Here is a 6531-nt window from a genome sequence, read left to right on the forward strand (position 1 = left end):
TATTGCTTTTTACCTTTCTACCGTCTGTTTCTGGCTCCATATTACTTCGCCCTGTCTCGCTGCATAAGTTCCCATCCCCCTTCCATATTAGTTTAAACACTCCCGAATTGCATTAGCAAATGTTACCCCTAGGACATCAGTTCCAGTCCTGCCCAAGTGCAGACTGTCCCTTTTGTACAGGTCCCACTTCCCCCAGAACTGGTTCCAATGTCCCAGGATTTTGAATCCCTCCCTCTTGCACCACTGCTCAAGCCACGTATTTATTCTAACTCTCCTGCTCCCTCTACTATGATTAGCACGCGGCACTGCTAGCAATCCAGAGATTCCTACCTTTGAGGTCCTACTTTTTAATTTATCTCCTCGCTCCCTAAATTGAGCTTGTAGGACCTCTTCCTGCTTCTTACCTATATCGTTGGTACCTACATGTACCACGACAACTGGTGTTCACCCTCCCTCTCCAGAAAACTCTGCAGCCGCTCCGAGACATCCTTGACCCTTGCACCAGGGAGGCAACATACCATCCTGGAGTCTCGATTACAGCCACAGAAACTCCTATCTATTCCCATTACAATAGAGTTCCCTATCACCTTAGCATTCCCACTCTTTTTCCCGCCTTTCTGTGCAGCAGAGCCACACATGGTGACATGAACCTGACTGCTGGTGCCTTCCCCTGGTAAGTTATCTCCCCCAACATTTTCCAACATGGTATATTTCTTTTGGAGGAGATGACGGCAGGGGACTCCTGCACTACCTTCCTGCTCTTGCCTTGTCTCTTGGTCACCCATTCACTATCTGTCATAACCCTTACCTGCTGTGTGACCAACTCACTAAATGTGCTATCCACAACATTCTCAGCATCGCGCATGCTCCAGAGTGAGTCCATCCGCAGCTCCAATGCCGTCATGTGGTCTGTCACGAGCTGCAGCTGGACACACTTCCTGCACACATAGTAGTCAGGGACACTGGAATCGTCCCTGATTTCCCACATAGCACAGGATGAGCATGACATGGGTCCGAGCTCTCCTGCCATGACTTAACCCTTAAATTAATTTACTTACTAAAATGTACTTAAACACCAAACAGCTGCTTAGTAGTTCGCTGCCAATTAAACCAATTTAAAAGTTAGTCTAAAAGAGAGTTATACTTACCAGTCGAACAGCCAACCACTTACCAGCTAGGCTGTGACATCACCTTTCGATTTCACACCCCTCTATCTTTATCTGCAGCTGGTTGGGCTTGACTCTTGGCCTCGGTCTCCTACCCTCGCACTCCTTGTCAGCTGCTCTAGTGTCAGCACTGGTAGGAAAAACAAGAGAAAACAGCACCAGCCACCCCAACTTGCCCGAACTCACCCACTTACCAAACTCATAAATGCCACTCTATGCTGCTGTACTCCGTGCTCTGCACGAGCTGCCTCTTTTTAAACTGTACCTAGGTCAGATGACTCACTACTGGTCAGTCGTTTACAGAACTGATTTTAACTAACTGCTAATTGCCTCCTACTAGAGAGTTACCTTGTTTTTCTCTGCCTAAATCTGAAAGATTCCCAACTATTTAACGTTTCCCTTTTAAATTAAACTGCTACTTACTTAGAAGCTACTGGCAATTGCCACTACAATTTACTCCAGCCTCCAAATGATTTAAAGAGAATAACCCTTAAAACTCACCCACTTACCAAACTCACAAATGCCATTCTATGCTGCTGCACTCCATGCTCTGGAGACAAGTCCAATCCAAGTAACGGGCTGAGTTTAATCCTTCTGGGCCTGTCGGTTTGGTTTATATGAGACAGGAGGCGATTGGTGTCAGTGAGTGTGGCGCTGGTTTATATCAGACAGGAGGGGATTGATATCAGTGACCGTGGGGCTAGTTTATATCAGACAGGAGGGGATTGGTGTTAGTGACTGTGGTGTTGGTTTATATCAGACAGGAGGAGATTGGTGTCAGTGACTATGGGGTTTGTTTATTTCAGACAGGAGGGCATTGGTGTCAGTGAATGTGGGGTTGGTTTATATCAGACAGGAGAGGATTGGTGTCAGTGACTGTGGGGTTGGTATATATCAGACAGGAGGGGATTGGTGTCAGTGACTGTGGGGTTGGTTTATATCAGACAGGATGGTATTGGTGTCACTGACTGTGGGGTTGGTTTACATCAGACGGGAGTGGATTGGTGTCAGTGACTGTGGGGTTGATTTATATCAGACAGAAGGGGATTGGTGTCAGTGACAGTGGGGTGGGTTTACATCAGACGGGAGGGGATTGGTGTCAGTGACTGTGGGGTTGATTTATATCAGACAGAAGGGGATTGGTGTCAGTGACAGTGGGGTGGGTTTATATCAGCAGGAGGAGATTGGTGTCGGTGACTGGGGTTGATTTATATCAGACAGGTGGGGATGATGTCAGTATCTAACCCGTGCAGTACCTTTCCTGGTAGTGTTTAATGGGACAGTGCAGAGGGAACTTTACTCTGTATCTAACCCCGTGCTGTACCTGCCCAGGGAATGTTTGTTGGGGCAGTGTAGATGGAGCTTTGCTTTGTATCTAACGCGTGCTGTACCTGCCCTGGTTAGTGTTTCATGGGCCAGTGTATATGGAGTTTTGCTCTCTATCTAACCCGTGCTGTACCTGCCCTGGGAGTGTTTTATGGGACAGTGTAGAGGGAGTTTTACTCTGTATCTAATCCCGTGCTCTATCTGTCCTGGAAGTTTGGATGGTGCAGTGTCGAGGGAGCTTTACTCTGTATCTAACCCCGTGCTGTACCAGCCCTGGGATGTCCGATGGGACAGTGTAGATTGATTTATACTCTGTATCTAAACCCGTGCTGTTCGTGTCCTGGGAGTGTTTGATGGGACAGTGTAGAGGGAGCTTTACTCCGTATCTAACACGTGCTGTACCTACCCTGGAATTGTTTGATGTGGTAGTGTAGAGGGAGTTTTACTCTCTATCTAACCCCGTGCTGTACCTGCCCTGGGAGTGTTTGATGGGACAGTGTAGAGGGAGCTTTACTCTGTACCTAACCCCGTGCTGTACGTACCCTGGGTGTGTTTGCTGGGGCAGTGAAGATTGAGCTTTACTCTGTATCTAACATTATCCATCCCTCAGCCGCCAGTTCCCGGTTTCTCCTGCATTGTTCCAGCCCGAAGCTCAAAAAAGCGGCCCCATGGCAAACTCCAGGGCAGGAAGTGAATCATGGAAAGTCTGTAAATAACCGCACATTGGTGATTAGCTGAGGAGAGCACCTCACCAAAATTACAGAGCGAAACCTTATAGTGAAAGACAGAGTATTGGGAAGAGGAATGGAGAGAGAGTCGGCACCTTCAGGGGCAAAGAGGCAGGGGAACCAGTGAGTGTTGAACTGAACCCAGCCAGAGTCAGTACCTTCAGGGGAGGGGAACCAGTGAGTGCAGAACTGAACCCAGTCAGAGTCAGTATCTTCAGAGGAACGGTACCAGTGAGTGTAGAACTGAACCCAGCCAGAGTGAGTACCTTCAGGGGAGGGGAACCAGTGAGTGCAGAACTGAACCCAGCCAGAGTCAGTACCTTCAGGGAGGGGAATCAGTGAGTATAGAACTGAACCCAGCCAGAGTGAGTACCTTCAGGGGAGGGGAACCAGTGACTGTAGAACTCCCCGCTGCGAATGGTGGAATATTTCTCAGACACTTTAAAAGATTAAAACTCTTTCCACAGTCATTTCATTGGAACATTCTCACTCGGGTGTGTGTGCATGTCTCGGTGATTTTCCAGTCACACTGATGTTTGAAATATTTTCCCACGGACAGAACAGGCAAACATTTCTTCTTCCACATTCAAAGGCTGATGATATTCAGGTCCTGATGAATCGAGTGACTGTCAGATCTTGATTGGTTTCAATTTCTCGTCTGTAAATCCTCCCCTTCTAACACGCAAAAAAGGAGTTTACAAAAGTCCAGGATAGAAAATCAAAACAGACAATTCTAGTTCCTATGGAATATTCTTTCCTCTCTCGTTCCCACAAACATGTGTTCCAATCAAACTAGAATAAGGCAACATAAGCAACAAAAGCAAAGGGAACCTTCCCAATGAAACCTGAATGTAATTCCCAGTGTGTATGAGACCCTCCATACCCTGAGGTACCACTGGTCGCGGAAGGCATTAAGGAACCAGTGCACAATGCATGCTCTCTCTCCAGGGCCATCCGGGCACCGACAACACAAAAGACCACAAGAATTTGGCACAGGAATAGGCCATAAAGCCCCTCGAGCCTGCTCCATCATTTAATAACATCATGGTTGATCATTGACCATAACTCCACTTTCTTGCCCTCTCTCTATATCTTTTGATTTCCCGAGATTCCAAAATTCTACCTGTCTTATTCTTGACTATATTCAACACCTCAGCACTCACAATCCTTTGGGGTAGAGAATTCCAAATATTTGCAAATCTCTGAGTGAGGACATTCCTCCTCATCTCAGTCTTATATGGCCTACCCCTTATCCTGAGACTATGCCTCCTAGTTCCAGCCTTTCCAGCCGGAGGAAACAACCTCTCAGCTCCACCCTTTCAACCCCCCTCAGAATTGTATATGTTTCAATGAAATCACCTCTCGTTCATATTAACACCAGAGAGTATCGGCCCGTTATGCTCAATCTCTCCTCATAGGAGAATCCCCCATCCCGTTAATCAGTCTGACAAATCTTTGTTGCACTCCCTCAGAATAAGGAGACCAGAACTGTGCACTACACTGCAGGTGTGGTCTCCCCAAGACCTTTTACAATTGTACCAAGACTTTGTAATTATTGTACTCCAACCACCTGGCAATCAAGGCCAACATGCCTTCCTAATTGCTTGCTGGACCTGCATGCCAGCTCTCTGAGTTTCCTGTGCAAGGACACCTAAATCTCTTTGAACACTAACATTTATTAGTTTTTCACCATTAATTAAATATTCTGTTTTTCTATTCTTGCTAACAAAGTGAATAACCTCACATTTCCCCACATTATACTCCATCTGCCACCTTACTGCCCACTCACTTAACCTGTCCATATCCCTCTGCAGCTCTTTGCGTCCTCCTCACAACGTACTTTCCCTTCTGGCTTTGAATCGTCAGCAATTCTGTATACAATGCACTTGGTCATTAATATAGACTGTAAATAGTTCAAGTAAAGCGCTGGCACCCCACTGGTCACAGCCTCCCAGCTGGAAAATGACCCGTTAATCCCTACTCTCTGTTTTCCATCCGTTAACCAATCCTCTAACCATATTAATATATTACCCACAACTCCATGAGCTCTTCAGTTACATTTAATGTGGCACATCAAATGCTTTTTGGAAATTCTAAAATATTACATCCACTGGTTCCTCTTCATCCACCCTGCTAGTTACATCCTCAAAAAAATTAATAACTGTATTAAACACGATTACCTTTCATAAATTCACGTTGACTCTGCCTAATCATACCATGATTTTCTAAAAGCTCTGTTACCACTTCTGTAGTAAAGGATTCCAGCATTTTCCCAAGGACTGATGTCAGGTTAACTGTTCTGTAGTTTCCCGTTTTCTCTCTCCCTCCTTTCTTGACCGTGGAAGAGAGGCAGGCAGCTAGAGTGACCCACCTCTGGGCCCCGCCCACCCCGGACCTACAAGTTGCTGTTTGAGCCTGGCCCAAGAGCAGGTCCAGGAGAAGATCCTCCGTCTTACCAACCCCCCTCAGCACCAAGCGGCCAAAGATTAGGAGCACGGGGCTCACGTGTAACCAAGAGTTGAGGAGCGGCTCCTTCAGGTAACTATTCAGGGGCTGCAACCTCTCACACTGTATATATACATGGCCCATGGACTTCTCTAGGCCACGAACATCACATGCGGCCTGGGAGTAAGGTGAAGCCGAAAAAGAGTGCGTATGACAGATGTCAGGTCGAGAATACATCTGAGAGATCTAACGGTTTATGTGCACAGATCGTTGAAGGTGGCAGGACAGGTTATGAAAGAAGTTAAAAAAAACTTACGGGAGCTTGGGCTTCATGAATAGAGGTATAGAGTACAAAAGTGTGGAAATTAAGATGAACATGTATAAAACATTGATTCGGCCTCAACTGGAGTAGTGTATCCAATTCTGATCACCGCATTTTAGGAAGGATGTGAAGGGCTTAGAGAGAGTGTAGAAAAGATGTACGATAATGATTCCAGGGATGAGGGCATTCAGTAACGTGGATAAACTGGAGAAGCTGGGGCTTTCTCCTTAGAGCAGAGAAGATTTGATAGAGGTGTTGAAAATCATGAGGGGTCTGGACAGAGTAGTTAGAGGGAAACTGTTCCCATTGGTGGAAGGTTAGAGAACCAGAGGACACAGATTTAAGGTGATTGGCAAAACAACCACAGGCAACATGAGAAAAAACATTTTTACACAGCGAGTGGTTAGGATCTGGAATGCACTGCCTGAAGGGATGGTGGAGGTTCACTTGTCACTGGTTTCAAAAGGGAGTTGGATATGTATCTGAAGGAGAGAAATTTTTCGGGCTACAGGGAAAAGGCAGGTGAGTGGGACTAGCTGAAGTG

This window comes from Pristiophorus japonicus, chromosome 23 (assembly GCF_044704955.1).
Source record: "Pristiophorus japonicus isolate sPriJap1 chromosome 23, sPriJap1.hap1, whole genome shotgun sequence".
NCBI classification, from domain to species: Eukaryota; Metazoa; Chordata; class Chondrichthyes; family Pristiophoridae; genus Pristiophorus; species Pristiophorus japonicus.